This window comes from Vigna unguiculata, chromosome 8 (assembly GCF_004118075.2).
Source record: "Vigna unguiculata cultivar IT97K-499-35 chromosome 8, ASM411807v1, whole genome shotgun sequence".
NCBI lineage: Eukaryota > Viridiplantae > Streptophyta > Magnoliopsida > Fabales > Fabaceae > Vigna > Vigna unguiculata.
Genome location: NC_040286.1, coordinates 19,369,867 through 19,380,639, shown reverse-complemented (window position 1 = coordinate 19,380,639; position 10,773 = coordinate 19,369,867). Strand labels below are relative to the sequence as shown.

General features: G+C 34.6%; 1 long non-coding RNA gene across 1 annotated transcript; it reads left to right on the top strand.

Moving 5' to 3' along the window:
• Positions 1–2,096: 2,096 nt before the first annotated feature.
• LOC114192998 lies at positions 2,097–7,808 on the top strand. Its single transcript, XR_003606194.1, has 3 exons — positions 2,097–2,316; positions 2,434–2,515; positions 7,434–7,808. It is a non-coding gene; the product is annotated as an uncharacterized LOC114192998 (long non-coding RNA).
• Positions 7,809–10,773: the final 2,965 nt, after the last annotated feature.

The window sequence follows — 10,773 nt, the reverse complement described above, 5'->3', positions numbered from 1 at the left end:
ATGTTTTTAAGAATTATTATACATTTTTCAATATACATATATCATGTATCGTATCCTAATATTTTCAAAATAAACGTATCAGTGTATCGAATATGTGTGTCATATCTGATACATGTATCGTATCTATGTATCATAGACGAATACTAGATGGAAAATTTTAATTAAATATCATTAAAGTATTACACTTACACGGTAAGAAGAATTTTTTAATACACATTCTTAATTTGTAGTGTTTTACTACAAATGGAGTTTGACATTCTAAAATTATTAATATTATTACAAGAAGCAACAGAGGTTATATACCAAAAATAGATTATATACCAAAAAAAGATTATCTTTTTCTTTTTCAGGATCATTTTATAAGTTTTAAATACAACATGATTACTCTCTATACATGATTGTTTCTAGAGTAAAAAAAATAGATATCATCTTTGTTATATATAAGTTTTTTTATTTTATTTAGGTCGTAACCAATGTCATTTTGTTCTTCTTTCAAAGTCTTTCATAAAAAAATCTATTTTAAATTGTTTTAATTGGTTGTAAATGGTGTCGTGAATCTAAATTTATGCTTAATCGTTAGAATTATAAACTATAATTGATGAAATGCCTTATTCTATAATACTACAATTTCTTATGCAAAATTTGTCATTACATTTTGAAAAATACATTCGTTCAGAGAGATTGAAATATATTTTTTGTTCATAGCGTACATGGACTACTCAAATGTAAAATCCCGATTAGAAATTCTCCGACAAAAAACACCAAAATTGAAGGTGGGTGGAAAAATTTTGTACTTCTAATTACTTTGAAGAAGATTATAAAATAGTGTTTGAATGTGATGATATTAACCATAATCAAAACATTAAAGTTTTATATATTTAAATACTATGTTAATTGCACATTTTTTTCTAACTTTTAGTATTATTGTTATTTATAATAACAAAAATAAAATATTTTAAATAGTCTCGTGTAGTGCTAGAGTACAAAAACTAGTTTATTAAAAAAATAGAACCTTTTATCTTCTCATTATCTTCTTCGTTATCTAAAGGACCTCGAAAAATTAATTTATTAAAAGAAAATCAGTAGTAGCATGTGCTGCCTCTTTGCCATTTCTGTCCAGTTAGGTAGTCGTCGACAACAACGACTCTTAGTGAAGATTTCACGGGCGTCTTCTTAAAAGTTCTTTTTTTCCTTCCAACACCCAGATCGAAACCATCACGACTCCACTCATAGAGTTGGTTTCGACGTCTTCATGGATCAGGCAGTGCCTTCTCTGATGTGTCCCAAATAAGATCGTGTCTGACTCAATAGAGCATGTTCGATGCGGTATCGCACACGCATCGTACACATGTCCGTGTTCAATACAAGAGTCTGACACGAAGGCGCCATTTTTATGATGTGTCATGGTCTTATACCATCAAGCCTTCTTAGACTAAGACAAGTTATATCAACCAAGACAAAATTTAATAACAAATGAAGTGATAATACCTCTAGTCCTTTAAAGATAAATAGAAGGTCTTATACCGCCAAGCCTTTTTAAACTAAGACATTTACTATCATTGGACAATCTATGACGTTCATAACATGATTTTACTGAATCAATTTTTCACAAAGCTCCACCGTGATTGATACTTTTTGTTGGTGCAATCAAATAAAAGTCAATCTTCTAATTAAACAGTAATTGCCTAATTATTTGCACTAATTGTCTAATTTATTGAATTGAGGTGTTTGCTGCATAGAAATTAAAAAGAAAGAAAAAAAACAGTGTTAAGCTAATTCAAGTCATCTTTCAACTAAATCAATTAAGATTTTCACTAAAATAATAGATATTAAAATTTGCAGATAATATTAGAACATAAAAACAATAATAGAACGTTTTTAAAGAAATTGAAGAAATAAAACATATATAGAAGATAAGTGGATTCTCGAGCTGTATTAAAATTGAACTATTCATTTATTATTATATAATTATCGTTCAATTAATTTCTAAATAAACCTCAACTGACTAAGCAAACATTTTATTCATTTGTTAAGTTTCCTGTTTGCTCCATCGTTATGATCTTGTTTAGAGTTCACATGTTTCATCATTTACATGTGAGATAACTCATTAGCTGACTTGGCCAAAACGCACCGTATCACTAAGACCCTTTCCTTGACCCACTGACCCATCTTTGAATAAAGAGGAAGTCTCGAGCTGTAGGAAGTGGGGCTGGCACTGAGTTTTTGGACCTGGAACGCTGAGCAGAAGTGGATTGAAAGGTTGGACGCTGGGCAAAAACTAATGTTAGCATCAAAGCTGCAGAAGACAAGGGTTAGGTCTGCTTGAGTCCTCTCCTTTTCTTTTTAGAATCTTTGTTCTATTTTATGGCTCTCGCTTCTCTCGGGGGTGTGAATTCTTCTTTTCTCCTTCTGTTCTTAAATTTTCTTTTCCAGAGTAAGCTTAGATTACTGGAGGAGGGCACTTGAGTGCTGAACAGAACATTGGGACTCCGAGACTGCAAAACCAGATTTCAGTGTAAACAATTCTTTGTACATTTTCAGAAATTCAATATAATCGAATGATTCATTTTCCAGTTTGTGTTCTAATTTGCATTCCTTCTTCCAATCTCAATTTAGTTTCTGCATTCCTTTACTGTTTTAGTTTTTTTTTTTTTCGTTTACCGTTTCTGCCAATTAAATCACCATTCCTTGCTTTCTTTTAGATTCTTGCCCTCTTGGTTAATGTCACGGTGGTATTGTTTCACAAATTTTGCCATTCACAAATTTTGGCCTTGTTATGTTATAACTTTCTCTATGGGTACCGGAAACAACTTTAGCATCAACTCCTGTATATACGAGTGGTTGCCTTGTATTTGGATATTTTCTACTTCAAAGTTTCGCGTTTCTTCAAATCAATTGGTATCGGTCTAGGTTGGTTCTTGATGGCCGATGCAACCCGTAATGCAGTGATGAAAGAAATGGAAGAACGTCTAGCTGTGCGTTTTGACGCTCGATGATAAAATCAAACTAGGAATACAGAATATTCGAAGATTGATGAAGAACAATAACAATAGGGGCTCTACTGTGAGAATAGAGTCAGAATCTCATTCACATGAAAGAGTAACAGAGATTACAAAAGGGAGAATTGTTCTCAGAAAATGAATGAACAACCCATAACAGAATGCATTCTTCCTATTTATTAGCCAATAACAGCCATTAACTAACTTTCTAACAGAATAACAGCAACCAATATGTATTCTATACACTTATACGATCCTTATACTCATTTAATACAAATGATCATATCATAGCCCTTCCTTTAAGCAATTGCTTGACCTCAAGAATTGAAGAAAGGAAACTTCCTCTTCAAGTCATAGTAGTACTCCCAAGTAGAATCTTCAGGTAGCTGATGTTTCCACTTGACCAATTCCTTTGTGACAGCTCTACCCTGCCTCTTAAAGTCATACCTTTAGTCACCTTTCTCTAAAGTTGGCCTAATATCTCAAGAATTGAAGAAAGGAAACTTCCTCTTCAAGTCATAGTAGTACTCCCAAGTAGAATCTTCAGGTAGCTGATGTTTCCACTTGACCAATTCCTTTGTGACAGCTCTACCCTGCCTCTTAAAGTCATACCTTTAGTCACCTTTCTCTAAAGTTGGCCTAATATCTCTTAAGAGCACCAAACATCACCATTTTCACCTCATATAAACACACAATTGAGACACTTTTACCCATCTCTTTAGCTTTCACACCATCTTTGATCACCTTAGCTCCATCACCTTGCTTGAGTAAAATAACTTGAAGGAGGAGGCTATCATTTTGTATCAAGAACTTTGGTTTTACAAGAGCTAAGTTTCTTGGTTCTTACCTATCTTTATTTTCTTTCTGTTTTGTCATATGTTTTCTTCTTTTTTATTTTCGATGTCCAATATCTTGTGTTTTCATGGTTTTAGCCTTTGTTCTTCTTGGAACCATTTGCATTTTACTTCAAGTTTCCAAATTCATGTGTTCATGTGCTTTTGAGTATTTCTTTATATATATATATATATATATATATATATATATATAATCTGCAGATAAATTTCCAGATCAAATAATTGATAAAACCCAACTCCAAAGGTTTTTAGGCTACGTTAATTATGTAGGGGATTTTATTCCAAATCTCAATAACATAATCAAACCTTTGCATGATCGTCTTAAGAAAGCTCCTCCCTCTTGGACAGTTGAACATATTCAAGCTGTTCAAAAAGTCAAAACCTTGGTCAAAGAACTACCTTGTCTTTATTTACCAATTCCCCAAGCTTTCAAAATTGTTGAAACAAATGCTTCTAATTTAGGATATGGAGGTATTCTTAAACAAAGAATTGATAAAAAAGAACAAGTAATTGCTTATACTTCTAAACATTGGAATCCTGCATAGCAGAATTATTCGACTGTTAAGAAAGAAATTTTAGCAATTGTTCTTTGTGTTTCAAAATTTCAATCTGATTTGCTTAACCAAAAATTTTTAATTCGTGTCGATTGTAAATCTGCAAAAGACATTTTACAAAAAAACGTTAAAAACTTAGCATCAAAACAAATTTTTGCAAGATGGCAAGCAATTTTAAGTGTTTTTGATTTTGAAATAAAATATCTCAGAGGCACCTCGAATTCTCTCCCTGATTACCTCACTCGTGAATACTTGCAAGGAAAAGGCAACTGACGAACATGCCTAAAAAGGCAGTATTAGCTTCAGCAAGAAGCCGAAGTATTAAACTTGCCATACCTGGCCCAAATAAATCATCAGGATCACAGACCCCAAAACAAACTGGGTCATCAACCCAATCTGGGTCATCAATCCAAAAAAAAAATCAAAAGAAGTCATTGGATCTCAACCCAACCAACCTCTTCCAACCAACCAGCCAAACAAACCAAACTAGATTATGCCATACCAATCCAAATGTTGTTAGCTCTTCAAGATCAATGACTAACTACACTTCCCAAGAAAACCTGGGCAAACGTTGTCTCAGATGAAGAACAAGAAAGAGAGAATCTTGACCTAGCTCTCGTTATTAAAAACCTAAAAAACCACAAAACAATCTGCAACCCAAGAATGAGTCAAGAACTCCAAACCCAATCAACCCAAAAAACCTGTTTCGAAAGACCAAACACATTATATAGCAAAAAACAAGTTTTTATCAATTATCCAATTGGAACCATAGTATTGGGATAACAACCCAAACAAAATAATAGCAAAAATCTTTCTTGAAGGTTTTCATTTCAGAATATCAGTTTGTAATAAAATCAGACAAGTTTATGAGTTTGTTTTGGTTGATACAGACTCTGTAGCAATCAAACATTACAAGGATCCAAAAGATTCCTCAAATTTTACTCAACATTTCAAATTTTAAAGGTTTTAACTCCTAGCCAATATGGCAAAAACCCAAATGTTTTTAAAAAAAAATGAAAATTTTGACCCCATTGGGTATAACTATTGGGATTATATTGATGCTTGGACCAGGGTGTTCTGGTATCAAAATAAAACCTATCACCATTCATGGATAATTTATTTCAAAAGAAATAACAAGTATAATTTTCAAATTGGCAATGGTGGGACTTTTGTGGACCAATCGAAGAAATCCTTCCCTCCCCAACAAAAGAAGGATTTAAATTGTTTAAAACCAAATATGACCAGGATTCAATGACTCCTGCAGATTTGAAGTTCTACTCTGAATTTTCCTTAGCATGGGTATTCTCATGGCAATATAAGTTCAGAAAGACAGAACATACAAATAGACTACCAATATTACAAAGGAATTCTTATGTAAATAGGTGGATTCAATTTGATGCTTCTAAAGCAAGTCCAAAAGAAGTTCGTAAATGGTTTGTGACAAATTCAGAATTTCTGAAATTAGCTGATCCAGAAACTTCTTAGTTCCTCAACTAGAAAGCACAAATTACTGTCGCCTTAGTAGCTTCAAAATCTAAAGAAAGTTTTGCAAAAAAAAAATTGCAGAATATTCTCAAGCTATTAAAAGATGATGAAGGAACCTCCTCGAAGAAATCATTACCAAGCTCTTCAGCCTCGACAGCCTCTTCAGATGAAATCTTTCAGAATGAAGATGACTATTTCGGAATCAATCTAGCAGAAGACTAATAACCTACACTGTAGCCACAATTCTAGTCATGATACCGGTACTATTGAAACAATAAAATTTATGGTTATAAAAGGAGTGCTCGACCATGTTGTGGAACACCCTTTCATTTACTCAAACATTAGAGAGAGAAGTTAGAGAGAAGGCCTCTGAGTTTGTAAGCTTTTTTCTTTCTTACTTTCTCTAAAATCTGTTTGTATTTCTCATTCAGAATAATAAAGGTTTTCAATGTTTTTCCTATTTTTCTCTCTCTCTTTCTAGCCAGTTCAGTGCGAACTACCGCTATTCTGGTTTTCTTTTATTTCCGTTAATCTGGCTGGTTTTATTTATATGCTTTTCTCCTCTCCCTCTGACTAGTATTGTGCGGACTACCGTCGTGTAAATCTGGTCTTCTTTTACATTTTTGCATTAATTATTTTGCATCATTATCTTGTTTTACTATTCTAAATAGTGTCTTACTTCTCTTTGTGATCCTTTAATTTTTTCCCTCTACTCTTCTTCATCCCCTCTGGTGTGTGTGTGTGTATATATATATATATAGTCATATCAAATATTTGGTGTCATTTTTATTTTCAAATTCATCCATGTTCTCTAGAGTCTTTTTTAGTCCTTTTTTTGTCATTTTCTCTTGGTCTAAACTTTTCCAAAATCCAAAAAAAATATATGTTCATTTTTAAAATTGCACCATATACATCCATTTGAGTGCTTTTACTTTGCATTTTTTTAGTTCATACTTGTTATTAGTTTCACTAGCAAGTTCCTAGAGTTAGGTTTCCGTTATATTTGCTTCAGTTTGTTCTTCTTTTTCATTTTGTGTTTTCAAAAGAGATATATACTTTATTATGGTGAGGAGTGGTCTCAACTTGCCATAAAAATGAGTGAAAAACAGTTTGCAAAAGATCAAAAGAAAAGATAGAAAAGAAGTGATCAAAAGAGCAAAGAAAGGTGAAGAAAAATATGTACATATGACCACTACAACTAGCTTATTTGGTGTATTACATTTTACTTGCAGTTGAATATGTTTTGGGGCTGTAAAATTGATTGTCCAGTAGCTTAGTCATGTCTTTAATGCTAAAAGAGTGGCCTTTGTGTACTATTAGTGGTTTTTTTTTTTGGTTTTGTTAATATATTCTAGTTCTTTAGGTGCTCCTTTGTGTGTTCTTAACCTTTGTTTCTAGCTCTTTTTTATTTTCTTGTTTGTCTTAATACTCACAGTTTTGTCACACACCATTTTCTTTTTGAGTTGCCTTGCTTCATTTTAGACCTTTTCTTGCTTTGCTCCTTGGATTCTCTTCTCAACTTTAATGTGTTTTTGTTGTAGGCTCTCTCTTTTGAGGTGAACCAATCCTTGACGTAGCATCTTAGAGGGTGGAAACCTATTTGGAGCTTGAAGCCTTGAAAAGAGACAAGAAGAGGAGGATTGGAGAGAAGGGCTTCTTTTTTGTTGTATTCACAAATTCTTTCTTTGAGTTGTAATTTTTATCTACTTTCTTCTTTGTAACTTTGGCTTAATGAGGTGTCTTAGGAGAACATTTGGTGTTTAGTCTCATGTCCTAATTAGAATCTTATACTCTATTGTGAATTGCTTTTAGTTGGTTAGTGTTTTGAAGATTCTAAGTGCCTCCTAAGCTTACCATTAGGTTGCATAGATTAGATTCATTGTTTTCTTTGATTGTGTGTCTACTTTCATATCAAACTTAATTCCCTTTGATAAGTTTGGTGCAATAGAGTTTGAGGTAAACTTTGGCTAGGAAAGACTTGATTATTAAGTAATTTTTTGTGATTCACCACTTTTTTCCTGAAAGTGAACTTGAGCTTCTTTCACCACTTTAAATCTCTTAAGGAATTCGTTTTAAAATACAAGTTTTTGTTTGTGCATATCATATAAAAAAGCTTAAGATGTCTAGAGCTCCTTCTTTTCAAATTTATAAAAACTCAAGTTAATAGGGTGCAAAAAGTCGAAACCACATTGCCCAAGAACTTAAGTCATTAAAATTTGGAGGAAGCAAGAGACCATTTTAAAACAAAAAGAGAAAATTGAAAGAGAGGTCCATCTTTCCATCTTTGAAGAAAAGCTTAAGATGTTGAGGCATACTTAGATTGAGAAATGAAGGTAGAACAACTCTTTGAGTGATGGCTTTCCTCGAAGCTTACTGGAATCCATGGTGGAAGATTATGAAGACATGAGGTTGAGTGGTGCAAAGTTAATAAAATGCAGGATTGAGATGTTTTAGTTTGATTTAGGCGAAGGAATACTAAGAGAGGTGAAGCCAACTCCTAGGAAAGAAAGCTAAAGTATTCTAGAGAGGATGTTACACTAAGGTAACCTTAATCAAGAGGAACGTACACACAATTGGATAACATTTCATTATTTAAATTCAAGCTTACAAGAGGTAGAAACTTTTATTTATAGGCTAAGAAACCTTAAAAGGAGAGCTAAAAACCATTCAAACTAGTCTAGAAATTTTATTTTTTGAAACAAAAGAGAGCATGCTTAAAGTGTGACTTTCGACCTAAACAATCACATGTTACACACCATGAGGTGCTAATGAGGAAGCTTTGCCCTCAAGTTTTTCTCAAATCAGGGAGAGATTGTTGGCACAAGTAAGCTTAATGTAGGATTTGATCAAGCAAAGAGCATGAAGATCACAAGTGTTTGATGAAGATCGATGAAGATCTACTTGAAGATCATGTTTCTATAGTGCTAAATTGTAAATGATGTTTTAAATGTAATGGTTACATCTTATATCAGGTTAGTAGGCTATATGATATAGGTTAGATCTGTTGTTTGTCTTAGTGTGTCCTTTTTAATATGTTAAAATGTGTTTGAACAGGTTAATAGACTTGTTGTATATAGTTTCTAGTATGAATGTATTCAGTTGAATTGTTTTTCAATCGACTGATTTCACTTAAGTCAAGTGAAATCAATACTGATTGTATGAAAAATTCAACTGATTGATTTCACTTAAGACCGAACTATATAAGTTGTGTTTTCGAGAGTAGTGGTACGATTATGAGTTTTTGAGCTCCTCTTTGCTTTGTCACCGAGCTTCTTTTTTCCTCCGGTGCCCATTTCGATCTGGATCGTCTCTCTCCGACGACCGCCACCACACTTTGTTCATCGTTCTGATCTGCCGTTGCACGCGCCCTCACGCGCGATTCCTTCCCGACGCATCTGTCTCACGCATCTGTCTCCTTTTGCGTCTTGCTCATTGTTCTGGCACGACCCACTTGTCGCCTCACCCTCTATCTCCTTCCTCACACCCAGACCCCCCTTTTGAGCCCATTTTAGGTACTTGTCCAATGGCTTCCTGATGAGTGCGTATTTTTGCCCTCATTCAATGTTTAATTCTGGGTATTTAATTGAATTTGTATGCTTAAAGAGTGATTTAATTGACAGTTATGATAATTAGGCTATTTGAGCTTGTGTGATAAAAATGTCTTAAAAAGTTATTTTTAGCTGCATAAATTATTTTTGGATATTTTAACATTTGTTGATGCAGCTGAAGTTAAGATTAAGCTCATTCAAGGTGAGAAAATAAATTGATTGAAGTTACAGAACACCTTTAAATCGGGCTGAAAATTAGCAAGTTTTGGAAAAATCACTTCTGCATCCTAGTTTTTACTTATACACTCCTCTCTTTCTAAATGGGTCTCACCAAAAACCTATTATGCACCCCCTAATATGTCTATTTACACCCTTCCTACTACTTAAACCCAACTCACTCAGATCATGCCAAGTGGCAATCCCCAACTTTTAAATTTGTCCAATTAAAACATTTCATGTGGCATTAATCCTTGCACATGCATGTGAACCAATCAGGGCGTGCCACGTCATCATCTTCAACCCTAGCTTCTACTCTTGGAAATCGTAGCAGCCTCCATCAGGTCAGCCGCGACAGCCGCTACTCTCGCCGGAACAGACCTGCACCTTCAACGTTGCACGTGTTCACCGCCACTCTTGCCGGAATAGACCTGCACCTTCAAAACTTCATCACGCCTGAATCACCACCACGCCAAACCACCATTCATGTGCATACCACGAACCAAATTGTGCAACGGAAGCACACACCAAAGACGCGAGTTTCGCCACTACAGCACTGTTTCTACATCTTCACCAAAAGCCACGAACCAGCGCGCATCTGAACCAGAAATGCAGTCCCTCGAGCAACCACAACGAATCAGATCTTCACGCACCACGCACAACTTCATCCCTGTCGGAAAACGCAAAACCAATAATCACCAGATGCAGCGGAACGAAGCAGCCACCGTGAACGCCAATACTGGACCGCTCACCATGACGCCGGAGGACCACCAAAAACCTGCACGAGTAAGCTGTCAATGGAGAACGCATAAACAACTGGTGCAAAACCTTCGTCGAAGCAGAAAATGCACCTGTTCGAACAACAAAGCTTCACACACCATTGATGACCATCAAAGCTTCATCCTTGTTGGCAGCAACGTCGTTGGAGCAACTACAAGCATATGCGAAACCCTAATTTGGGAGAGAGAAGGAGCTACCACGTGTCATCATCTCAATGCACACTGAAATGGTCAAAGTTGGTCAAATCTGGTCAAATTTGGTCAAAAAGTCAAAGATTGGTCAAAAGATAGGAGTTTAACTGCAAATATTGATATTTTTGGATGTCTCTGCAAAATTG